Source organism: Lepidochelys olivacea (genome assembly GCF_965140295.1).
Source record: "Lepidochelys olivacea isolate rLepOli2 genome assembly, chromosome: 4".
Classification (NCBI taxonomy): domain Eukaryota; kingdom Metazoa; phylum Chordata; order Testudines; family Cheloniidae; genus Lepidochelys; species Lepidochelys olivacea.
This window is the reverse complement of record NC_140414.1, coordinates 136,663,974-136,691,570: the sequence shown is the minus strand read 5'-3', so window position 1 is coordinate 136,691,570 and position 27,597 is coordinate 136,663,974. Positions and strand designations below refer to the sequence as shown.

The window sequence follows — 27,597 nt, the reverse complement described above, 5'->3', positions numbered from 1 at the left end:
GGATTCCTGTGATTAGGCAAAAACCTCAACCTTCATTTTCTAAAAAAAGTAAGTTTTTATCCCTCATGGCTGTGGAGGAAAACTTGAAAATATGAACTCAAAAGGCTGCAACACCAGAAAGCAAATGACAAGAATCCAGGAGTTGCTCTTTTTAAAAGTCTTATGATTTTAAATGAAATCTTGTGATTTTTTTAGGACCCAGATCATGATTCCTGAATGCCTGGGGTTGGCAGTGCTGAGGATGGTAAATATTAAACCCAATCCATGGACTCCTTAGCACATCTAGTAAAGCTTGTCTAGAGGGTTGCAAATCTCAGATATTCAAACCCCAGGGTGGAACAGCCTGTATCCCTCCCTGTCTAGCTTGGAAAAATTCAGCTGGCTCTACTGATGGGGATGTTTCTTCTTTTGGTTATTCCAAAGTCCTAAATAAGACCATCCCCCAGGATTTTCCATACAGGTCACACAACTGATAGACAGTAGCACGGTAGCCAGCGCACTAAATGAAACTGTTCCAGTCCAGGTGCACCCTAATTTGGGGACTGAGGAGGGTGGGGCTGGGCCTGGGAGTTATAAATGAGAATTCAGAATCCTGAGAGGGGCGTTCAGAACCCAGAGTCCCAAGAGAGAGACAGAGCTTAGAGGGAGAGTATAAAACAAGGGAGAGTCCAGAGTCCTGAGAATAAAGAGAGCTCAGATCGAGAGCTTCATGGAGGGGCTGTCCCTGGAGGAGGGTGTGGTGAGGGCCCCCTCATTGCTCAGGGGAGCCAGATCAGGCTGGTGAAAGCAGAAGGCAGTCAGAGGGTCACCTTTTACAAATTTTCCCCACTAGTTACCTCTCTCCATTCTGAAAACTGACCATTTATTCCTCCCCTTTGGATTGTGTCTTCTAAGCAGTTACTGAGTTACATGAGAGGACCTTTCCTTTTATCCCATGACTGCTTACTTTGCTTATGGGCCTTTGGTGAGAGCCATTATCAAAATATACTATATATACTGGATCATCCTTGTCCATGTGTTTGATGACCTCCCTCAAAGGATTCTAATAGATTGATCAGGCATGATTTCCCTTTCCAAAAACCACGTTGCCTCTTCCCCAACGGTTCGTTTTCATCAATGTGTCTGATCATTGTGTTCTTTACTACAGTTTCAACGAATTTGCCTGATAGCAAAGTTAAGCTTCCTGTCCTGTAATTGCCAGGATCACCTCTGGAGCCTTTTTAAAAAGTTAGCATCACATTAGCTACCCTCCAGTCATCTGGTCCATAGGTTGATCGAAGTGATATTGTACATATCACATTTAGTAGTTCTGCAATTTCATATTTGAGTTCCTTCTGGAATGTATGTTTTGGGCTGTGCCAGTGGGATTCTGGTTTATGATAAGTGGGACGTTTGGTAATAAATTAACCCTACAAAAGGGCAATTATTATACTTTGAAGGCTGTATTGAGTTTATTTGAGGAATCAAGACAGCTGCTCTTAGGCCCCATGGGGCTGCTTGGGAGGAGGCCACGTGTTTACACAGACCATACCCAACTATTCATTAGGTGGAATGCTCTCTTGGGGCTTGGAAATCCCTTTTTGACCGTTCAGTAATAGGCACTTGCATAAAACCAGAAGCCAAGCATTGGCCAGCCGATACTCAGCACGAGTCAGCTGACCGAAAGCTCAGTCATGGCATTCAACAGACTTACAATTCCATTTGGCTGCCCCCATTGGTTCCGTATTGAAGAATGTGAGAGCACACATGGACGCTGTGCCCAAGGAGCGACTCATGCCATGGGTGCCATGACTACAGGGGGCTCTCGGGCAGCAGAACTAGGTTGGTTCAATTGCACAAAAGCACAGGGTGGATTCAGGAGGATATGTAGGGAGTACGTGACCCCCGCCATGCAGCATAGAGACCTGCTGTATGAGGACTCCATGTGGCAATTGCATGCAAAGGGCAAGTGGGGGCAGAGCAGAAAACAAGAACTGGTCCTGGGATATGTCACTCGGGGCAGAACCTAACAGAATGGCTGCCTACTGAACGTACAAGATGTGCCGATATAGCTGGAGCATTACGTCATCCCCTCGAACAAGAAACCTGTCATAATTGTGCGGTAAGATATTTGTATGACCAGAGCCAACAATGAGAGGAAGAAGGGATCACAGCTGTACTACCAGAGAGAGCAACAGTAAGTGCACAATTATATTTACATAGATCAAAAACTTTGCATACAGCAACCCAAGTTATTTCCTCGCTGCGCTGCAGTGATAAATGTCGCCTCCTTTTACAATGTACTGATCAGCACAGTCCAGGACCTAGCAAGATGACCTCCCATATGAATTTTCTCTGCCTGCTACTACTCTGTATGGAGGGTAAGGATAATATAAACTGGGTGAGAAGTTTGTACTAAATTGGAGGAGGGGAAATCTCAGCTCCTTAAATTAACTGAAAATGTAATGAGTTAGTCTCTAAGGTGCCACAAGTCCTCCTTTTCTTTTTGCGAATACAGACTAACATGGCTGCTACTCTGAAACCTGTCAGTAGTATAATACTGAATTCCCTTGGTAGTAGAGATAAATGATCCACTGAAAGTATGAAAAAATTTTCTGCCTGCATGAGTCACTGTATCCAACTCTGGAAATCATTTTCTGCCTCTACAAAAGAAGTGTCTATAAATTGCTCTCTCTCATGCTTTACACCTCTGTAAAGAGCATTGTGATACTTCATAACAGACAGACACTATCAGCAATTCAGTTGCCTTTCTATTTTCACTCTCTTCCTTCCTCCAGGCTCCAGTGAGCAGATTGTGATGACTCAGTCACCAGAATCCCTGACAGTGACTCCAGGAGACAAAATCACAATAAACTGCAAAGCTAGTTCTGACCCTGTCACCTATGTAGCTTGGTACCAGCAGAAATCAGGACAACCACCTAAGCTTCTTATTTATGCTGTCTCTACTCGTCCCTCTGGGGTTCCAGAACGGTTCAGTGGCAGTCGATCTGGGAACGATTTAATTCTCACAGTCAACAGGGTTGACGTTGCCGATATTGGAGATTATTATTGTGAGCAAAGTAGGAACTTCCAGTCCTTACGGTGATACAGACCAGTAAAAACAGCTCCTTCTTCTGTTCACTATGTATTACAGTGCTGGTGATTTGGCCCAATTATGGAGAGGATAGGGTGTGTTAGGGCCCAATACTGGGAGGTGCTGAAGACTTCCCAGAAATTCCTAAGCACCTTCCAATGCACTGAGGCCAGATCCTCAGCTGGCATAAATCAGCAAAGCTTCACACAGTTAAATGGAGCTCCACTGATTTACACTAGCAGAGGATTGGCCCTTTGACTTCAGTGGGTGTTGCTCACACTCAGTATCTCCCAGGAGATGCGCATCATCGGGCAGGATGAGCCTTGAAAAGACAAACAACAAGACTCAGATACACCAAGCCCCAGCTGACCAGAAAAAGGATACATCACCAAGGGCTGGTTTTGTTTGTTTTTTAAATGAGCCAGAGACATCAACAACAAATTTACCTATATCCGTGGACTAAAAAGCATCTGAGAAACAAAAACAGCATGCACCAAGCAGAACTATACTTACTATTCAGTTGCTTCCATTAATAGCCTTGTAGTTTCCGGTCAGTGCTTCCATTGTCCATCATCTCTATCCAGTAGGGAGAATGTAATCCAGGGTGAAATGAGATGTGCAGGCTCACAGCTTTGGAGTGGTTCTGTTTCGACATTCAGGCTCAAACCCTGCCTGGTTTCCTGTTGAAACCATGAATTGTACATGACTATTCTGTGCATACAGGGCAACAAACAAAACACAAAATCACATCAATGGGAGTTTGCCTAACACAACTGCAGGATGAGGTACTTTGAAAATAGATTTCAGAGTAGCAGCCGTGTTAGTCTGTATCCGCAAAAAGAAAAGGAGTACTTGTGGCACCTTAGAGACTAACCAATATATTTGAGCATAAGCTTCCGTGAGCTACAGCTCACTTCATTGGATGCATGCAATGGAAAATACAGTGGGAAGATTTATATACATAGAGAACATGAAACAATGGGTGTTACCATACACACTGTAACGAGAGTGATCAGCTAAGGTGAGCTATTATCAGCAGGAGAGCTGTGGGGGAGGAGGGACCTTTTGTAGTGATAATCAAGGTGGGCCATTTCCAGCAGTTGACAAGAACATCTGAGGAACAGTTGGGAGGGGGAGGGAGGGGGGAATAAACATAAGGAAATAGTTTTACTTTGTGTAATGACCCATCCACTCCCAGTCTGGGTACAATTAACTGGATACAATTAATTTAGGCTTGAATAAATTAATGAAGACTAAATAAATAAATGAATAAATAAATCAAATTATATATGAATAAATAAAGACTGGGAGTGGATGGGTCATTACACACAGTAAAACTATTTCCCCATGTTTATTCCCCCCCCACACACACACACTGTTCCCCAGACGTTCTTGTCAACTGCTAGAAATGGCCCACCTTGATTATCACTACACAAGTGATCCCTGCCACCTACCCCACCCCGGTAATAGCTCACCTTACCTGATCACTCTTGTTACAGTGTGTATGGTAACACCCATTGTTTCCTGTTCTCTGTGTATATAAATCTCCCCGCTGTATTTTCTACTGCATGCCCCGATGAAGTGAGCTGTAGCTCACGAAAGCTTATGCTCAAATAAATTTGTTTGTCTCTAAGGTGCCACAAGTCCTCCTGCTCTTTTTGAAAATAGAGCAACTTTTCCTTATGCACAGAAGTGCATAGTCAAGGCCAAGAGTTTTTTTTTTAAAGGTGACTACGGTTAAGTTCCTAAATCCAGTTTCAGGCACGTAGGTAAGTGGCCTGCTTTATCAAAGTCCCAGTCAACTGGCAGTAGCCACAGAGTTGAAGAGGAACTGCTGCCTGCCCACCATTTTTGAAAAATCAAGCCATTGATTTAGGTACCTCAATATGGGGTTAGGAGTCTAACTTTAGGCAGCTCTTTTTGAAAATTGGCCACACATAAGCTTTAATGTCTAGGCAAAAACACAAACAGTACTACATTTTGGGGTGTGTTTGGGGGCAAATATTACACTTATAATAACAGACTGATAGAGCTTAGAAATAAATTGTGTTGCTCTTTTGTGGTAGCTCATCAGAGCTTGGATTTTTTTTCCCCGATAAACGCGAACAAATGCTAGGAACTAGCGAATTATGACAAACCAGTACTCATTGTTCATACATGGGATGAAGTAAAATGCTTCTGTATTTTCTTGTGGACATAACTGAATATGTCAATGCAAAGCCAGAGTCACCTACCTACTAAATTATTCCCATAGAATTACAAATGCACATATGGCCCTTCAGTTCCTGTGCTTGATGGGACCCAAATATATCTGCTTCCTCTTGATCACATAGCTGTGAAGCAAACAGGAATCCTGTTGACCATCATTCAGGCCAGCCTCAGATTTACATATAATAATGAGTACGTTCCACAATCCTCCTGAGCTGTTATAAATCTTAGCTTCGTTTTTTAATAATTAGCATCGGAGCAACTAATGTAGAAGCAACGTTATTTTACAGATGCATTTGATGTGGCTCCTCTCTCCAACGTTTGTAGCTAGGTAGTGCAGCCATCTTATTATTTGACCTCTAAGGCAATTGTTTCAAAAAAAGATTTGCTAAAGGCTTTCAATTTATCCCTACAGTAATGAGACACTCATAGATATAATTCATCAGCTCATTCTCAGAGGAATTGGAAGCAAGGTTGTTTAGCTGAACCAAACCAGGATTTTGTTCTCTCTTGGTATAACTCCCCCGCAGACTGCAAAAATTAATCAAAACTAGGTTACTTTTGTTCCAATCTTGATTGAGGAAACAATCCGCCATTGGAAACTGAGCTGGCACACACCATACATAGCTGAAAAAGCCAGACGCATAGGAAGTAAATGGCATTACTGCCAGATTCACTCACACTAACCACTAAGTGGTGCAATCGGACTAGAAATCAGTATTTTCCCTAGTGACAATGCCTGTGTCTACAAGTGTGTTGTGTCAAACACATGGTCTTTTGTGGTTTATCCCCTGAGCAGCCATGCCAAGAAGCCAAGCCAGTAATTGATTTCTGCATTTTTGAAATTAATAGTATATTACATAAGTCAGTTTTACAAAGAACTCCAGATTGTCTATTACAAAAAACAACATTGTATTTACACATCTACCAGTAAGTGATGATGGTTATTTTCCTATACAGTTGTTTGTTCTACTAAGATATATAATTGTCTAAAAACCAAAGCTGTATTATATTGAACTGATCAAACTGCAAAACTCTAATGGTGTGATTTTTTTTTTAAAAGAAGCTGCAGCAGAATCCCCCATTTGCAGCAGCATTACGTTGTGGTATGTAGGATCCATGCCATAGAATTTAGGCCTAGTTTGCCCTGGGGTGCACAGAGCTTTGTCTGTAGGAATCTGCTTCTCTTCACTCATCGCCAAAACGCAGCTGCCTGAAGTGCAGTAAGATGCAGCAGGTGTAAATAGACAGAATTACGTTAATTTGTAGGAAGGATCAGGATTTGCACCATCTCTGATGGAACTGTTCCGCGGTGCCATGCACTGACAAGGCACCCCTAGCTTTTATCACAGAGGTGACTTCTGAATCATGATTTACTTTGCATCCAGCTGCGCCAGGCAGCAGGTTTCTATTCCTTTTCACTTGGAGGGATAGCATGTCCCCATCCTTCCCTACACAGAATTCATTTTCTCTCTTCCTTTTCCAGGCTGGTCAAAGACAACATGCAGGCTACCTTGCAGCTTCCATACAAACCAAAATCTTTCAATATAATGCTCTATCAGAGCCTGACCTCCCATGCCAAAACTCACCAAGATTGAGGGGTGAATGAGGTGGGCAGGGAACCTTTGTCATGACAATTCATTACAGCGTTAGAGAAGTGGGGGGTATAAAACTGGGGCATAGGGGAAAATGAATGGTAAGGCATTCCTGGGTTATATGCCCTAAATTTCCTAGGCCCTTCCTTCAGTACCTGAGAGAAGGGGTTACTGAGGGACAATGTGTATGGATCTGCAGACAGCCAAGTATAGAGTAATAGGTCCAGGTTAGGCCCTGATCCAGTAAAACACTTAAACGTACACATAATTTCAATCAATGAGACTCCTCACTTCAAGTTAGACACATCAATGTTTTGCAGGATTAGGGCCTAAATGAGTCCTTTAAAAATTCAATCCCCAGATCCCCCTGCTAACAGCAAGTTTGGGGGCTAGGAGCATAGGTAGAAACTATTTCGCTAAAGTTGATCACAAAAGGACCTACAGACTGAGAGAAAATCTCATCTCTTACTGGTTTCTTAATCCCATTCCCCTGACTAGAAGAGCAGAGGGGTCATTTCTATTGGCTCATATTTATCTCTCTGTAATTTTCAGGATCCTGTATTAATTGCAAGGAAAATCCAAGGTCAATACACACAACCCGTTCCTTCATTTGGGCAAGCATGCCCTGGGTGTTCTGGGGTTCTTCACACATTCTCTGAAGATCATCCGATCACCAGAAGAGAGAACCAGCCAAGATTTCTATAGTGAAATCACAATGGGAAGAAAAACTGTACTATCATTATGTTTGTTAAGCATCCATGCTGTTTGGCTGTCCGCTACAAGACAGCAAGCGTTGGCCCATGTTTGCACTCTGGATAGATTGACAACGTTTAAAACTCTGGGAAACTCACAAGTAGGTTCTGTCTTACAGCGCCTTGGTGTGTTTTTTCTTTAATAACACAGATGGGTGACCACATCTGGAAAGAAGAGAAAGTGCATGCCTGGAAACTGAATTAGGGGCCCAGTTCAGCAAAACACTTAAGCATCTGCTTAACTTTAAGCAGCTGAGTAATCCAGCCCCTATTCAGTAAAGCAATTAAGCACATGCTGAACTGGGCTAGATGACTCAGGTCTTTCGTCCCTCTGATTTCTATGATTTTTATGCATGTGAGGCTGTATTGGGAGGGTAAATACGTTCACTTACCTTAGACATGTGAAGGGTTCATGTAGCGTTCATGCACCTGGAAACAGTCAGGGCACACCCTGACTGTTGTGTAGGAGCAATGCATACATTGCTCTGTTCTATCCAAGGACATGGACCATGAAAACATGGACCATCTGGAAAGTCAAAATAAGGACATCAGCCGTGGGAAGCTTCCTCGGCCGAAACTCAAGGCCTGAGAATAAAGATTGTAGTAGATAGAGGCTAGTAAATAGGAATATTAATCAAAGTCATATTATTTCCTTTGTTGATGCCTTTTGCGGTCTGTTGGGGTATGTGATGCGCAGGGGGGAGAGAAATAAAAGAGGTGGAAAAGCTGACAGGGAAATCCCATCAGCAGACCAGCCTGCTTGCTTGCCTAAAGCCGTGTCCTGTCTTGTATTGAACCGCCACAGACATGAATTTCAATATGCTAAAAATTGTACCACTAACGGAGGATGCTTCTTACTCTACATGAGGGTTGGCTTGTTGTAGAAGGATTCCATATGGCTGGAGATGTGCAGGCTGGCCCCGGTGAGGTGCTGAGCAACTGCAGCAACAGGAGTTGAGGTGAGTCAGCACCTCACAGGATCAGTTCCATGAAAAGCTCGGATGGTTCTTCAATATCATTGCTAAGTGTCGCTTTGCCATAGACTCGCCCAGCAATATAAGCTCCTGGAAGCATTAATATTTCCGGACTCTGTCCTGAAACTCAGAGGCAGCTTAAACCGTGCAGTCACTTTGCCTAGTCACACCCAGTGCTATCGCCTTGCTGCACTGAGCGGTCGGTATAAATCCAGCAGCCTGCACTGCATATTTCATTGGGGAGTTTCTAGCAAGCCAGGTAACAGGCAGCATGAGATCGCGGATGCTACTTGTTTTCATGCTCTTGCTGTGGATTCAAGGTAGGAGGGGTAATGAACGTGTGAAATGTGGCAACCATTTAGTGGTTCAGCTGCTGTTGCGCTGAATCATTGGTATGTTTAATTTCTAGTCTCTTTAAACTTTTGCAAAGTGAATTTCCAAACCATGTGTGACCCTTGCGCATTTTCTTTCCACATCTAGACTCCAGTGGGCAGGTTGTGTTGACTCAGTCTCCAGAGTCTCTCTCAGTCCTCACTGGAGAAACTGTTACTATCAAATGCCAGTCTGATACAGACATTGATGATGACTTGAACTGGTACCAGCAGAAATCCGGAGCTGCTCCTAAGCTTCTTATCTATGAAGTTTCTAATCGCCACACTGGGGTCCCAGCCCGGTTCAGCAGCAGTGGCTATGGGACAGACTTCACTTTCACAATCAGCAGTGTCGAAAATGATGATGCTGGAGATTATTACTGCCAGCAAAGTGATCGTACCCCACTCACAGTGATACAGACCAATACAAAAACCACTCCCAGACACACAGTATGTTCTGCCCGGGCCATCTGTTCTATAGCAGTTACACGGGGGGCACTTCTCAGCTCTACAGCACATCCCCTCTCAGACATGCATGCACAGTAAACCATATAACATTTTGCATTGTTTTCTCTCAAGCGATCTCAGCTGTTCCTGAACAGTCTCCCTGCCTGAAAGTCAGTTCCATGGAAGGATCTAGGGTTTTATCCCCTCTTGAGAAAATAAAACATTTCACCTGGGAAAACAAATTAACTGATGTTTAACTCTCTACTTTGTTCCTTAAATTTGCAACTAATCAGGCAATACTTTAACTAGGTGATATTGGGAAAATCTGAGACCCGTGAATATACACTAGCAATGGAAAAGAGGTTGTTTTTTCCAAAAGAGAAACCAGCGGAAAATTCTGTTCGTGAGTGCATGTGTGCAGAGCTAGTTACTTTTGCGCTGGAAGGAATAATCCAGTGATCTGAATATAAACTTGCCTGGACTCCTCTCTCAGGAAATGTGGCTCTGGTTAATCTGAAAGCTCAACCATCTCCAGTTCTCTGCGGCCAACAGGCCTCAAGGCCTAGTAGACTTTCCCCAGAGCTTCATTCTGCCTCATGGAGCACGCTGCACTAGGGCCAGGCTCACCTGCAGTCCATGCATAACCCAGGGACTGCTCTCTCTGTGACAGTAGCGTAACATTCCCAAAGGGAGCAGGGAGGGATGGGGAGGAGGTGGGAGCAGGATGGTTGTGCCCAAGGAAACAGGCTGTGTCATAAATATAAAGGGAAGGGTAAACCCCTTTGAAATCCCTCCTGGCCAGGGGAAAGCTCCTCTCACCTGTAAAGGGTTAAGAAGCTAGAGGTAACCTCGCTGGCACCTGACCAAAATGACCAATGAGGAGACAAGATACTTTCAAAAGCTGGGAGGAGGGAGAGAAACAAAGGGTCTGTGTCGGTCTGTATGCTGGGTCTTTGCCGGGGATAGACCAGGAATGGAGTCTTAGAACTTTTAGTAAGTAATCTAGCTAGGTATGTGTTAGATTATGATTTCTTTAAATGGCTGAGAAAAGAATTGTGCTGAATAGAATAACTATTTCTGTCTGTGTATCTTTTTTGTAACTTAAGGTTTTGCCTAGAGGGGTTCTCTATGTTTTTGAATCTAATTACCCTGTAAGATATCTACCATCCTGATTTTACAGGGGGGATTTCTTTATTTCTATTTACTTCTATTTTTATTAAAAGTCTTCTTGTAAGAAACTGAATGCTTTTTCATTGTTCTCAGATCCAAGGGTTTGGGTCTGTGGTCACCTATGCAAATTGGTGAGGCTTTTTATCCAACATTTCCCAGGAAAGGGGGGGTGCAAGTGTTGGGAGGATTGTTCATTGTTCTTAAGATCCAAGGGTCTGGGTCTGTAGTCACCTAGGCAAATTGGTGAGGCTTTTTACCAAACCTTGTCCAGGAAGTGGGGTGCAAGGTTTTGGGAAGTATTTTGGGGGGAAGGACGCGTCCAAACAGCTCTTCCCCAGTAACCAGTATTAGTTTGGTGGTGGTAGCGGCCAGTCCAAGGACAATGGGTGGAATATTTTGTACCTTGGGGAAGTTTTGACCTAAGCTGGTAAAGATAAGCTTAGGAGGTTTTTCATGCAGGTCCCCACATCTGTACCCTAGAGTTCAGAGTGGGGGAGGAATCTTGACAGGCTGTATCACTGTAAAGGTGATTGAAGCCTGGTTTCCCTGCACACTACAGTGGGGATGTGGTGATTCTGAAGTCAGTTTGTCCTCTCCCGCCCCACAAACACACACACTCTCAGAGCAGTGCCTGCCTATCAAGCACATTCTAGTCGTAGCTTACTACAGATAGGGTAAAGCTGCCAGTTGTTTACTTTTTAAATGAGGGAAAGTTGTAATTGGTGACCATCCTGTGAGCCAGAGGCAACGGCAGAGGATGAGGAGAAAGGATTAGGAAAGTGATTTATTTTCCCAGTGAACAACGTGCAGCCTCCTAGCCAAGAAAGGAGGGAAAGGCCGGGTAATCCTTTTGTACTACTAATTTCTGATAGCCCTCAGCCATTCACACATCAGTTCACACCTATGGTGGAGCCCAATCAAAATGGAACCAACATGTGGTCCCTTGGAGGTTTGGTTCAGGTCAGGAACCAAAACCACCAAGACATTTTGGATCTACCTCACTGAATCTGACCCACCACTTTCCAGGCTCTAGAGACACACAGTGGAGTTCCAGTTTTGTCCCATCTCTAATCATTTCTTGTAAGTACCATATTATTTGGGAAGGCAATTGTTTGTAGGTGCTGTGGGCCATGTTCTGCTCTCACAGTCAGTGTGAGTCCTAAGTGACTCCATTGACATTAGTGGACATTTCTCTGGATGGAGCTAATATCCGTCTGGCCCACCTGGCTGAACTTTATTTCATGCTGGGTGAAAGGAGCAGAGACTCCTGCAGGGGACGTAGAGAGGGGAGTCCCAGGGCCTGGGCAGAAGGCTCTGGAGGCCTGTGGCAGTTGGCGAGAGAAGCTGACAGTTGGGCGAAGTGACAGGGAGCGTGAAGCTGCTCAGGAACCAGCCTCCCCAGCACTGGGGCTCCAGACGGGATCTGAGGCTCAAAACCTGCAGCCTGGCAGCAGTTCGCTGGTACCAAATAAAACTAATGTCTCCTTCAACCTCCCCCAGTTCCAGCCAGTCCTTGATCCGAGCTAGGGCTGACACAACCCAGGTGTTACCCAGGAGCACAACACCGCATCAGGAGCAAGCAGCCAGGGCTACGACTGTGGATGCACCAGGGAACTGAAAAGGCAGTTGGAGCAGTCGTGACTGGAGCTGCCATGGGATATGAGGCTGCCCAGGAGCCAGCGGTCATTATGGCGCCTGTTTTCTGGGCGGGAATGGAAGCTGATGCTGGTGCCCAGCACGATCCCATGCAACAGCTGCTCCAAGGGGAAGCCGGGCAAGAATTGCTGTGTCACGTCCTGTATCTGGCCACGCGTGAGTGGCTGCAAGGAGTGCTCCAGGATGAGGACACCCAAGAGGTGTTGCGTCAGGCACTGCACTGGGAGCTGGAAGGGTGTCTGCAGGATGAGGCCATGCGGGCGTTGCTGCATCAGGCCCTGCAAGACAGGATGAGAGAGGCTCTCCACGGTGAAGCCATTGAAGAGCTGCTGCCTTTGGCCCCACATTTGCAGCTATATTGGATTTTCCTGGTGGAGGTCCTGCAAAGACAGCTACGTCGGATCATGCGTCTGCAGCTGCAGATGGCTCTCCAGGATGAGGCTGTGCAAGAGTTGCTGCTTCAGGGCCTGCAAGAGAGGATACGAGAGCTAGTCCACCATGAAGCCGTGCAAGAGCTGTGGCGTCAGGCCCAGTGTCAAGCAAGGCCAGGGAAGCTGTGAGTGCTGCTCAGTGATGAAACCACGCAAGAGCAGCTGACTCATGGCCTGCCTGAGACACTGCACTATTGGAGCCCGTCTGCATTCAGCTGTGTCATTAATTGGTTCCGCATGTGGAGCTTTATGGCCTGTGGGTCATGTCCGCCACTGCTGCAAAACAGAACCCCATTGACTTCAGTGGAACTGACCTAAACCAGTGGATTGGCCCTGTGCTTTATGAACAGTGACACTCTTTGGAGCATCCTTGTCCTCCCAGCACCAGAACAGCTCTCTTACCAATCAGACACAAAGAGACTCAGTCAGAATCCCCATTTACGAGGTTTCTAGCTGTACAATACCCCATACATGGACGATTTCTTTTATCTGACTTTTCTTGCAAACCTCACAAAACAAATTACAGCCAACATTTGCACTGAGCGAGCTGGCACAAAGAAAATGGATGCAGCCAAAAATTCATCTTCCACAGCTGTGCACGATTCATTCCACAGCGTGGAAATCCAATCATTTTTTAAAACTAAACTAGGAGCATAATTCTTATCTGAGTGGGCCAGATCCTCAGCTGGTATAGCTCAAGATAAAGGTAGCTCCATTAAGGTGAATGGAGATACTTTTATTTATAGCAACAGGATCTGCTCAATGTCTTTTTCAGATACTACTAGATAAAAGCGCTTACCCTAAGACAGCTATCAGCAGAGATATTTAAAACTTGAGTGGGAGGTAACTCAGCAAAGGTCTTTTCCATCTCTAATTTCTAGGATAGTATAAAGTTTTTGGCTACCATGGGGATGTAAAAAGCTTGGCTTAGGTCAGTGATGAATGTCAATATGCTCTGTCATATTTTTATTTTCATTCCTAGGCAAGGATGTGTCACACAAAAAACAAAGAAGGGCGGTTGATGTTGTACAAAGAAGCAATGTGAGAAAGCTGAAAAGGTAACAGGTTATAAGTGTCAATTGAAAAGGGTCCATTTTCTGTGCTGTGCTTGATTAAATTCTGCTCTCGAGGCAAACCCTGGCTTCTGATGATCCACACATACCAGCATTTTCAAACTATACTCTACACCTCAAAAACAATTTCCATCGCTCAGTCATTTTGCATATTCACCCCTGAGTGTCATTTCCTTACTGCTCTGAGCAGGGATTATAAATTTGTCAGACTGCATTTGAGATTTCACTGCAGGGCTCTGAGCTCCTCGTAACTCAGCATGGCCAAAATGATTCCATATGCACAATTTTTCTTGATGTTGTTTTTTGAGATTCGAGGTAGGATAATGAAAATATTAACACTGAGAATGACGTATTGGGTTGTGCACTGTAATGTGCAATTACTGCTATGTTTTAACTTCTAGTACATTTAAAGTACATTTCAGAATATTGTCTATTAGTGCATTTTCTTTCTACTTCTAGACTGCAGTGGAGAGATAGCAATGACACAGTCACCAGCATCCCTATCAGTCAGTGTAGGAGAAAGTGTTGCTATCATCTGCAAAGCCACTTCGAGCGTTTATGATAACATAGCCTGGTACCACCAGAAACCCGGAGAAGCTCCTAAGCTTCTTATCTATGAAGCTTCTGACCGTCACACAGGTTTCCCAGGCCGATTCAGCGGCAGTGGTTCTGGAACTGATTTCACCTTTACAATCAAGCTGTTGATGCAGGAGATTATTATTGTCAGCGGTATGATGAGCAGCCTCTCACAGTGATACAGACCAAAACAAAAACTTCCCTATGCTGTGAAGTGTGTATTGTCCTGGCCATCAGTTCTATACCCAATACATGGAAGACACTTCTGGCCTTAGATTGTTTTGAAGTTAAATCTCATATGAACAGAAAACAAAATCAGTTTAAAAATGCAACCCATGTCTACTTTTATTCTGTAGTCTCCCAAAAGAAATGCAGTTTCCATCAGTTTTCATATCCTTATGAACATTTAAGATTTCATATATGAAATATTTAAGACAAACGGGATGTATGTATCCACTTTGCTTAACACTTAGGCTGCATTATAGTCAGATTTAATCTGAAGGGATCATGAAAAGTATAATATACCTATTTTTATTGGAATGAATTTCTTCAGAGCATAGTGAAGCTGCACAGTTACTGAGAAGTAATCACCCTGTCTGATATAATTGTTGCAGTTGTAATGATTAATTATTATACCTCGGTATTACATTCTGGGGATATTTTTTAAACAAATAGCCTGCAAAACATACAAGATCTTTGAGCATAAAAAGGGGGAAACTACTGTCTAAAATTTATCCCCATGACTCACTAGTAAATCTTGACTGTCAAACTGTCTGGCAGTGGGTCAAGAGCATGAATACCAACCTCAGAGCGGACTGTTAAGAAGCAGGGCACAAACCCCAAATTGGCTGTGAGTTCTATACTTAGAGTTCACCAAGCACGTATCAAGTGTAAATTCCTCAGGCACTATAGCAGTCTGAAAATGGAGTCACAGACAGTCCCCTTGGGTACGCCTGTCTATCTTGCAACCCAGGTGAGTCTACCTTTGTGATAGATGGTGCCTTACACCAAAAATCACAACAATATTCAGGTTACTCCCAGTCCCAAAGGGCCAGTCACTTACCCCAGGTCAATTGCACCTTAGATCTCACACCAAAGACAACACTTGTAGTCAATCCTATAATAAACTAGCTAAAGATTTATTAACTAGGAAAAGGAAATAAGAGAGTTACCTGCAAGGTTAAAGCAGGTAAACATATATACACACAAATGAGTTCCAATCTTAAGTTTCAAAAAGTAATAGAAACTTCTATAATAAGCAAGCTCCATGTGTCCTTTCAGGATAGCCCAGGTCATGCCCTCAGGACCCTTTGCTTTTGCATAGTAATCCTTGCCCCTCAAAGTCCAAGCAGCATAAAAGATACTGTTCATCCTTGTTAGAGTTTTTTATGCTTTCCCCCATTCTGCTTCTTGTGGCTAATTCAGTGGTTGGGAGGAATTCATTTCCACGCCTCCTCTTCCTGGGGGCAAAGGGTACAAATCAACAAAGTCTTCTGTTTTCTGATGTTCATCTGGTGTTGATGGGCCTCCTTTGTTGGGCAGTTAGGAACTACTATTTCATGCTAGTTAATGCTTCTATCCTGTCTGGTGATTTACAGTGACCGAGCAAACACTTAAATATTCCCTTATAACATGGGATACAGCTATCGTAAGTGAGATTAATGCATGCAGCGTAAGTCTAAACACTAAACACATTCTAATAATTCAAATACCTATTTTAACAATCCTAACACACAGGTGAGCCAGACAGGTTCCAGCTATGCACTTGTCAGTGTTCACTTGACACCTAGGGGCCTTGGCATAAATTGGCACCTGATCTGCCAACATCACCCTGATCATAAACAGACTCTGTAGGTTTGGCTTGTCAGGAGTTTTGTTAAACCCGCCACAGAATTCCTTCATTTTAGGTGCTCAAATGCACTTTCCTTAAAATTCTCACAGTGCCTAAGAGGGCTGTCTCCTGGAGGCCACTGATTGTGATGTCTAGCACTCCTAATTTATTCTTAAACTGCTCATTCATATGCCCAGTAATCACTGGGATCATCTTTGTTCCAGTTTTCCATAATTGTTCTACTTCACAGCAGAGCTCTCTATATTTTGCTGCCTTCCTTTCTTCTTTCTTTTTTATGTTTCCATCTGTTGGTAGGGCAACATCAATTAGCAAGGTCTTATTTGTCTCCTTTTCTACAAACAGCTCTATCCAGCCTGTTTGCCTGCACCATTCAGTCTATGTCAATTGCCAGATCCCATAAAATTGTAGCCTTTTCATTCTTTAGAGCACCTTCAATTTGGTGGTCATAGTACCACATGGTTGATTTAAATCCATACTTGCCCCAGAAGCTCCAATGCAGACACTTGGTAACCTCAGTATGCCTGTTCATATAGCTTCTCCCAGCCAGGCTCCCGCAGGTGCTCAAGATATGATCTGCTGTCTTTTCCTCCCCAGAGCACATTCTGCAGTTCAGAGAGCAGTTCTGTCAGTCAATTTTCTTCTGTAGGCCGGAAGGACTGTTCTTGCGCACTCATAATGAGGTTGTCTCTCTTTTGAGGTCCTTCCACAAGCTGTGAGTTTGTTAATGTTAAGTCACTAATGGGTTTGCTCTCCCTCCACCACTGTCTATGAACTGATTTCTGTACAAATCTTTCAAGTCTTTCTTTGGTGATTTGCTTTCTCCTTTCTTTTATGCTTTCTTGGGCTGGAGTGCACACTTGGTCATTGCTTGTTATTGCAACCAGATGAATTTCACTCTGACTCCTCATATATTTTGAGGTCATTGTCACTTGCTTCCTCCACAGATAACAGGCCTTTTCCTCCATCATATCATTGGATGTGCATCCTGTCCATGTCTGGATTGATATTCATTATTGTATGCATTGCCAGGTGCTTAACTCAGATCACATTCTTCAAGTTGAGTTTTGTCTGTAAAGTAGTTCATATTCATCTGTAATATTCTTTCCTCACTTCTTTGATTTCCTTATGTTGTAAATCTGACAGTTCCGCCATTCCAAGGTATTTGTAGGAGCCATGCTGAGAAATCTTAGACAGTACCTTTCATGCCATCTGATTGTACCAGTTTGTCCCTCTTTACAGATGCCAACACACATTCGGCCAAACCAACCTGTTGCTTTGTATCTTCAAACTTTTGTACACATCATCAATCTCTGTATCTTCTTTTGTGACCATCCACACAGGCTCAGATCTTTCACGTATAACCCATGCATTACTATTTGCTTTATGGTAGCCCCTAAAGACGTAGACATGGATCAGAGACTCATTGTGCTAAGTGCTGTATAAAAACAGAACAAATATATGGTGCTTGCCCTGAACAACTTACACTCTAAGTGTAAGGTATGAGACAACTGAGGGGGAGGGCAGGACTGTGGGGTTTGAAACGTGTTAATAACATCATACAGGGGAATCTTATAATTTCACATACAATGTTGCCACATATTTTACAAGGACAATACTGACCAGCAAATTATGAGTTTTCAAATGATACTTTACAAGGCATACTTTGTACAAAGGTTATTACAATAGTATGTGGCGTGTGAATATACGGGTGTATTCCATCACAGCCAGTCCTGTAAGGCTCCCATCAACCCCACCCAGACAGCTCTGTTGTAGCTGATGTAACACAAGAATGCTTGGCCCACCTGGATGCATCTCTGGTTTGGGCTTTACACACAAACAATGTGCAAGGCCGAGGGCTAAATTGTTCCAGAGACGTCAGTGCCCAAATTAGGAGACCTCATTTTCAAACAATGGGGTCTCAGTGGGATGCCCAACTTGCACATCTTAGTGCTCAGATCAACACACAGGAGCATAAATTCCCCTTCCATGAGCATAAATCCCAAACTGAGCATCAACATGTGGGGTTTGGACTAAGACAGCTCTCTGGTGGAAAACTGGCTCCACAGTATCAACTGTCTATTGAAATGTACTGCTGGAGACATAAAAGGGGAGACACGCATCACAGGGAAGAGATGCAGCAGACCATACAATACTGCACTCCCCAGGGAAATGTGCTCACACCAGCTTGGGCACACTACTTTGATTGATTACGTTGTGTGGACCATTCTGTCACTGAGCACGAGATGGCAATAGAAAGACAGAGCACTTCAGGAATGGACATTTCAGTCAAACAACAGGATGATGTTTGTTTAATATAATCCAGCCAAAAACATAAGAATGGCCTCATTGGGTTAGACCAATGGTCCATCTAGCCCAGTATCCTGTCTTCTGACAGTGGCCAGTGCCAGATGCTTCAGAGAGAATGAACAGAACAGGGCAATTTATAGAGTGATCCATCCCCTGTTGTCCAGTCCCAGCTTCTGGCAGTCAGACAGAGCTTTAGGGACACCCAGAGAATGGGGTTGCATCCTTGACCAGATTGACTAATAGCCATTGATGCACATATCCTCCATGAACTTATCTTATTCTTTTTTGAACCCAGTTATACTTTTGACCTTACAACGTCCCCTGGCAATACATTCTACAGACTGTGTGTTGTGTGGAGAAGTACTTCCTTATGTTTGTTTTAAACCTGCTGCCTATCTGTCTTTGGCTGACCACTGGTTCTTGTGTTATGTGAAGGGGTAAATAACACTTCCATATTCATTTTCTTCACACCAGTCATGATTTTATAGATCTCTATTTTATCCCCCCTTAGTCATCTCTCTTCTAAGATGAACCATCCAAATCTATTTAATCTCTCCTCATATGGAAACTGTTCCATAACCCTAATCATTTGTGTTGCCCTTCTCTGTACTTTTCCCAGTTTTAATATATCTTTTTTGACATGGGACCTGGACATGGTATTCAAGGTGTGGGCGTACCATGGATATATATAGTGGCATTATGATATTTTCTGTCTTATTATCTATCCCTTTCCTAATGGTTCCTAACATCGAGTTAGCTTTTTTGCCTGCTGCTTCACAGTGAACTATCACAAAAAAACATCCACAATGACTCCAAGATCTCTTTCTTGAGTGGTAACAGCTAATTTAGACCCCATCATTTTGTATATACAATTGGGATTATGTTTTCCATTATGCATTACTTTGCATTTATCAGCACTGACTGTCATCTGCCGTTTTGTTGCCCAGTCACCCAGGTTTGTGAGACCCCTATGTAATTCTTTGCAGTCAGCTTTGGACTTTGCTGAGCTAATGCCACACTAAAGGTCTCTGGTGAGACAAGAAACTGTTCCTGAAGCACTTGGGGTTGGGACAGTCTGATTTCCTTTTTCCTAAGAACACTATTATGGTTATACTTTGGTCCCCCTTGTGCAGCAATGCCCATGGCACTGATGCTGTGAGGGAGTCAACATTCAGAGACAGAAAAAGCAAATTCTTTGTATCCCTGTCCAAGCTGAATGAACCTACTCCAAAGTTTTTTTTAATCTCTTCTCTTGGTGAAAGCTGCTGGTCAATAATGAGCCCATTGGGGATACCTGTCCCACCTACTCCTGGTCAATTACAGCCTCAGTGTGACTTGTTTTTAACTGTGTAACTAACAAAAAATAATTCACCCAATTATCAGCAAAATCTTTGATCATTTATTGACTAGATATTTCCCCCCTTGTGTTACATGTGCATCTTTCACTTGAAACAAGGGTTGACTGCTTCAAAGTAGAGAACTAGAGTCTACCCCCTGTATCGCTGCATGCATGGTATTGATGTGATATTTGGAACCACTCAATACAGCTACACCTACCTACACACACTCTCTCTCTCTCTCTCTCAACAAATGGACCAACAATATTCCCAGCTGGATTATACTACAGTTGATATACTAGAGTCACAGCATTTATCCTAAATCAGTTTATCCTAAATCCCACCACTAATGTCAATTCAAACTGGACACTCAAGAGATAAAATGGAAAAGTCCAGTAGGAATCTTATCTCCTACTATTTATCTAACAGCCCGTGGGAGGGGATGATCTAAGATAATTAACATCTCTAGAGACAATTTACATAGCTCATCCTCTTTGCATTTTCACACCCGAGTGCCATTTCCTCACTGCTCTGAGCAGCGATTATAAATCTACCAGGTTGCATTTTAGATTTCACTGCTGGGCTCTCAGCTTCTAGTCACCCAGAAGAGTCAAGATGATTTCCCACAACCTGCTTTTCTTCATGATGATGTTTTTATGGATTCAGGGTAAGAAAGAATAAAAATATGACATTTGAAAATGGTTTGGGGTTTATCTGGAGTGACACAGAATTCCTAGTATGTTTAATACCTAGTAAATTTAATCAAGTGAAACGTACTTTTAAAAATATTGTGACAGACACAGATTTTCTTTTTAGACTCCAGCGGTGATATTGTGATGACTCAGTCACCAGAGTCCCTATCAGCCAGCGGAGGAGAAAGCGTTAGTATCAGTTGCAAAGCCAGTTCGGGTATTACTAATGACATAGCCTGGTACCAACAGAAATCTGGGAAAGCTCCTAAACTCCTTATTTATGAAGCCTCTTCCCGTGGTACGGGGGTTCCAGCCCGGTTCAGTGGCAGTGGATCTGGCACTGCTTTCACATTCACCATCAGCAGTGTTGAAGTCGATGATGCTGGAGATTATTACTGCCAGCAGTATAACAGCTGGCCTCTCACAGTGATACAGACCATAACAAAAACCTCCGTAGGATGTGCCAGGTCTTTTGTGCTGGTCACTTGATCTACACTCATTATGTGGAAGGCACATTTAGCTCTCCCAATTCAACTCTGGACACACGTGAAGTAAAATAAAAAAAAATGATAAAAGTTTTTTTCCCTTTCTTTTCCCCCCCGCCCTCCGCAACCTGTGATGGGTCGGACTCCCCATCCAGGATGCCACCAGATGTACTGGGGTTTCACTGAGCCTGCCTGCTCCACTAGCCTGGGCTGCCTGTCTTTGTTTTGCTGAATCAGGGTCTCCGGCCTCTGGCAGCGCACACACACAGGCAGGGACGCACCAGCCGTAGAATCAAGCAGCTCTCTATGGAAAGATTCAAGTAGGAAATTGCCCAGAACTCACATGCACACCTCCTTTGGGGAGTAAATGCAAAATAATATTGTCTTGCACTGTATAGAAAGATCTGCACAGCACAAGTTCATAAAAATTCGCCCTCTCCCTCAATGTGGAAAAAGATGTGCACAGCTCTCCTCACCCCTCCCCCTCCCCCACATGAATTGCACAAACTGGGTTTTGGAATAAACTAAAAACAAGTTTATTAACTATAAAAGGAAAATTTTAAGTGATTATAAGGGACAGCAAACAGAACAAAGCAGATTACTAAGCAAATTAAACAAAACTCACAAACTAAGCTTGATTTACTAAAGAAAAAGGTTACAAAATGTAATTTCTCACCCCAAATGTTGACTTAGGCAGAATGAAGAGTTTCTGTAGCTGAGAGTTCCAGTTATTTCTCTTTACAGACTAGACTCCTCGGTCTCAGTCTGCATTCAGCCCTTCTCTTTCCCTCAGCTTAGTTCCTTTGTCTCTTCGGGTACTTTTAGCAGTCTTTCTTCTTGGGTGGGATGGCAGTGAAGGGAGAGTCCTGTTTACCTTACTCCCCAGCCTTAAAGAGAATTTACGTAAGGTGGGAATCTTTTGTTTCCCAGTCTTGACCTTTCCCTCCTTTTAGTGGAAAATCACTAGAAGTCCAAGATGGGGTTTAGTACCAGGTGACAGAACCACCTGACCTAATAGTGTCACAGCTATGTCCCAGGATGCCTCTCAGGAAGGAGAGAGATTAGTATCTTCAAAGTCTTATTGTTTCTTCCTAATGGCCCAAAAAGGCAGATGGCCTGTTGTCTGGTGGGTGTCTCACAAATACACACACAGTTGTAATTGTTACATACTCAATATTCCTAACTTAAGATACAGAAAAGATACATGCATACAAATTGGATAATCACATTCAGTAAATTATAACCTGTCCAATGATACCTTCCAAGACCCATCTTCCATAAAATATATCTCAGTTATGCCATATCCATATCATAAGCATATTTCCATAAAGAATACGGGGCGTAACGTCACACAACCAATTTCTGCTGTTTTTGTGTCTTCCCCCAGATCTATGATACTCCCATTAAAATGTCAGGTTTGATTAGTTTTTGATTATATATAGATTTCTTATATAAAACATTAAAAATTATGATGATGTAAGTAACCATTTTGTTTAACAATCAGCCTGTAGCAGAGCTAAATTATGTTGGAAATTACAATTTTACCCTCTTTTGCTTAAAAGTAATTGCCTCAGCCAATCAGATCTCAGGAACGTGGCACAGTGTCTGAGGCACACCTGTCCTGTTGAGCCATCTGACCAACAAATCCACTTCTCTAGCACATGGGAACTCTCAAGCTCATCTGTGCAGGAGAAAGAGCTATTGCATCCTGAAATGTAGAACTGCAGAATTAAAAGGAGACACGTATCACAATAAAGAGATGCAGCCGACTATACAGTGAGTACTGTATTCCTCAGGGGAATGGACTAACACCTGCTTGGGCTGTCCTTTGACTAATTAAATTCAATGGTGAAAATCTTGGGTCAATAGTGGTCCCATAATGGCCAGCCGTTGGGGATATCTTTCCCGCCCACCTGGCCAATAATACCTAAGTGATTCATGATCATTTCTAACTATGTAACCGACAACAAACAACTCCCACAATTATCAGTGAAAACTTTGAAGCCTAATTTACTAGACATTATTCCTCTTGTATCATGTGCACACACCTTCCCTTTAAACAATTAGTGAGAGTTGCCTCCCTCACAGCGTAGAGCATGAGTTGGTGCACTGTCCAGATGTCATTATACTTGGAACTACTCAAAAGAGCTGCAGACAGATACACACACACACACACACCCCAAATGAACCAAAAATATTCTCAGAAAAACAGATCTGTCTTTGCCCAGCAAAGCAGTTTCAGGAGTGAGTAAACCGTCTGAAGGCAATAGGTGCTTAACGGTTTAAGGTTGCTTTACGGTTTAAGACAGGACAGTGCAAATGCCTGTCCACAAAGTAGATTCCAGGCTATTAGGGTTCATCAGCAATAAGTGATGCAGCAGGCAGGCAGAATTGTAGGGAACAGCCCTTTGTTCAATACGCTGAGAGGCCAGTGTTACAAGCAGAGGCTCTGTCTGGCAGCCTTGCCTCTGCCTGTTTTCCTGAGTCCAGCAACAGTTCCTCCTCAAACCTTACCCTTCAGCTCCAGTTCCACTCACCATACTAATGTCAGGAGGTTTGTTTAACAGATACTTTGATGTAGTAGGTGAGGAAGGCAGCACCCAGCAAAGGCGTAACACCTGGCTCCCGGCACACACTGTCAATCCCGTCTCTTACTCCAACCCATCCTTGTGCCATGGCCAGCCAAAGGACAGCCCATGTCCGGTGGCCACAGAGGACATTACTGTGACCTCTGATCCCACACTGTCTCAGAGTCAGCCATTCCACATTAGTAAAGAAGATGAAGAATCTCCCCACAGCTCACAAAAGCCCCAAATGGGCAGTGAGAGCCTGATTGTCCAAGGTGCTGAGCACCCAGTTTCCATTCACTGTTATGGGAGATGCAGGGGCTGAAAATGAGACCCAGGGTTCTTTAACTCTTCTATGGCTAGAGCTTCCAAGCTAACAGACACCACTTTGTGATAGTATGAGGAATACTTTGATGAGGAGGCCAACCATTTTGGATCATTGCTTTGCCTAAGAATGGTGAGGTGCGCTCTAAAGGCATGAAACCAGATCTGCAGAGAGGTCTTAGTATGTTACCATCTCAGTCCTGTAAATATGTGACATCTTTGTAACATACAACAGCGGAAGGAAATAAGCCAAATACTGACATTTCATAACTCTTTGTTGAAACTGAAGGGCAGTAAATTTACATGCATTTTGCATATAGTTTTTTCTCACTCAGCACATATAACTATTAAATTTTCCACTGCATGGTTTATGAACAAACCTTTCCAGCTACAGTCAGGCAAGATGATCGCGCACACAGCACTTCTCTGGCTGCTGGTTCTCTGGATTCAAGGTAGGAAATTAAAAACAAAGAATTTGAAAGTGTAATTTTAAGTGTGATGGATGTAAGAAATGTTGCCACTCTGATCCATTTGATTAATATTCTATGTGTTGTATTTAGTAGAAATTCAAAGTGGAAAATTCAGATTGTGTTTCAGTGTCTGAGCATGTGTCAAATCCAGCATTGTATCATTGTTCATTCCCTTCCCACCCTCTCTCTCCATCCAGACTCCTCTGGGCAAACTGTGATGACTCAGTCCCCGGAATCTCTGGCAGTGCCTGTGGGAGGGAGAGTCTCTATCAACGGCAAAGCCAGTGCAAACACTGGCAGTTACTTAAACTGGTACCAACAGAAACCTGGACAAGCGCCCAAACTTCTTATCAGCTACGCTAGCACCCTCCAGTCGGGGGTCCCATCCCGGTTCAGCGGCAGTGGGTCCGGCACTGATTTCACATTCACAATCGGCAGCGTAGAAGCAGATGATGCTGGAGATTATTACTGCCAGAAGGGTAATGATGTGCCTCTCACAGTGAAACAGACCAATACAAAAAGCTCCCCACTCTCTGCAGCATGCAAGGCAGTTACCGATTGCTGCAGTTATATCGAATCACCCTGCTCCCTGTGACATAAACCTGTTCCTGTGTGTCTCATACCTAACCACAGGGCAAAGTTATCAGTAACTCTCACAATTACCCATCACTGTCAATCAATCCACCTACATCAGATTCACCAAATGCAGCAAGTGCAGGAGCATGTAACAGCAGGACAGTATGTCAGACCTCTAATCACCGTGTCATGCATAAGTTTCACTATCCTGTCCCAGACCACTAAAGTCCAGCTCCCTACAGAGCACAGCCACACAATAAAACTGCTTCTAATGGGCACATGCAAATCGTTCCATACGTGTGCGCGGATGATCAGCAAAACACTCTCCCAGAGCCTGTCCCTGTCCCACCCAGCTGGACAAAACCCCAAACTGCATTTGAGCTGTGCAAACCGTGAGCAACATTTTGTAGCCCTGATCCCTGAATTGCCAACCCCGGCCATTCACAAATCATGAGTTTGAGCTCAACAAATCATGAGGTTTTTTTTTTTCAAAAGCATATATATGGACGTTTTCTTTGCCTTCGGAATTTCACATTTTCAAACTTTTCTGCACAACCATGTGAGCTAGAAACTGGCTCTTCCTTTTTTGAAGGACAGTGGAGATTCTCACCTAATCACATGATTCCCAGAGCTGGGACATTAAGAAAAATGTCAACGATTACACGACTTTGCCCATCTTACTGTATAATGTGAGGGGCAGCCAGCATTGCTCACCTCCCCCGGTGGACGTGCAGGGGTTAGGCCAATGCACACCCTCTGCACTAATTTAGCACCAGCCACCTGAGGATCTCAAAGCTCTTTACAAACACTGATCAGTAAGGCTGTAAAAAAGTTGTGCTGTTTTTGGTTCAAAAGTTGCAGCCACAGTTTGGTAAAGTTGCAGCCACAGTTTGGTCACCGACACATAAGCTCCACATCTTCTTCCAAGGCACGGGCCTGCCTGCCAAAGCAGGGCAAGGGCATAGAACAGACAGTGTGTGTCCTGCTTGGCTCTCGAAGGTTGGGAGGTGGTTATTTGGGGGTTCAAAGGGAACGAGGGGCTGGCGGACTACGGTGGGGGTTATTTGGGGGGGGTCTATAGCAGGGTGGTGGGAGCTGTTGCAGTTTTCAGGGGAGGGCTATGGCAGGGTGGTAGACGGTTCTGGGAAGTTATTTGGGGGTGTAGGGAGGGGTCGGAGCACTGTGGAAGGGGCAGGAGGAGGTTGCCAGCTCTGTGACATTGCTGGGGGCCACAGCTGAGTCTGGCTGTGTCTGGCTCCCTCCTCCACAGTCACTTCGCCCTCACCTCTTCTGCCTCTGTCGCACTCGCTCCCTCCCTCCGTCCCTGGCTCCAGCTCCATGTGCAGGCACCAGGGATGGACCCTCCGCCACCTACCCATGGACAGGGCGGGCTCACTGGAGCTGGTCACACTTGGGATAGATGAACTTTGCCTGAGGCACCATGCTGGGCACCACGGACTTGCCATGCCACCGCTGCCAGGCTCCAGGGATTCTCCCGGCTTGCCCTGCTGTTGGGCAGCCAGGCCACTCAGCACCAAGCTGGTCCTGGCACTGCCAGCATGGTGCTTGGCCAGCCGAGCTGGGCGGTACTTGCAGGCAGTGGGGTGGCTCACATTTGGAGGAGCTGAGCCCCCTCTAGCCGCCACCCACGTATGGTGGCTGGGCCAAATTTGTATGGTGTTGTGACCCCGGGCGCCAGGTCGTAATGCCACTCAGTCAGATAGATTTGGCCTGGCTGCCCCCCCTCAGTGAGTGGTGTTCAGACCTGGCACACAGGATCACAACCCAAGTAAAATTTGTGGCAACAATTAAAAGCTGCAGTATCTGCTAAAAGTTCCAGTTTCCACAAAAAATCCTGCCCCATGATTTTCTTAGATCCTCACCAGCTCTATGTCTAGTCAGAGCAGGAGGCCAGGATCCCGCACACATGGGCTGCTTTGCATGTGAACTCCCCAGTGACGCTGCCCTGTTGCTCTGGGAGCTAGAAAAATTTTGTTCCACTCTCCACGGTTTATTGAACAGCACCTGCCAGCTCAGATGTATCAAGATGTTCTCCCAGGCTCAGCTCCTCTGGTTACTAGTGCTTTGGAGTCCAGGTAAAAATCAGAACCGGACGGCACTGGCTTAAAAGCACAAAGATCCACTGACATTTTAAAAAATGTGAATCACTGTAGCTATATTGGCTATCAAATAACCCATTCATCAGATTATGGCTAGAATATAATGACTGTGAACATGTTGTATTATATGATGCACTTAATGCCATGATCTAAAGATGCAACTGTCAATCATTTATTAACACACAATATTGCTGACTATCAATGACCTTTTATCTGGATTTATTTATATTTTATAATTAATCCAGACTCCTTTGGGCCCATCACTATGACTCAGTCTCCAGAATCCCTCTCAGTGTCTCCAGGACAAAATGTCACCATCAGATGTACAGCCAGTTCTAGACGTGGCAACGACTATCTCTTGGTACCAAAAGAAATCAGAACAAGCTCCTGAGCTCCTTATATATTATGGCTCCTTCCCTGCCTCTGAGGTCCCAGCCCAGTTCAGTGGTGGTGGGTCTGGCACCAATTACACTCTCACAGTCAGCAGCGTTGAAGCTGATGATGCAGCAGATTACTATTGTCTGCAGGCTGAGCGCTCACC

General features: G+C 44.1%; 1 long non-coding RNA gene across 2 annotated transcripts in view; it reads right to left on the bottom strand.

The window, feature by feature from the left end:
- Nucleotides 1-27,597, bottom strand: part of LOC311519693 — a 386,032-nt gene that overhangs the window by 7,694 nt on the left and 350,741 nt on the right. For both annotated transcript variants that reach the window (XR_014711349.1, XR_014711350.1), the window contains exon 2: nt 3,587-3,753. This is a non-coding gene — a long non-coding RNA (uncharacterized lncRNA). The remainder of the gene's footprint in view (nt 1-3,586; nt 3,754-27,597) is intronic.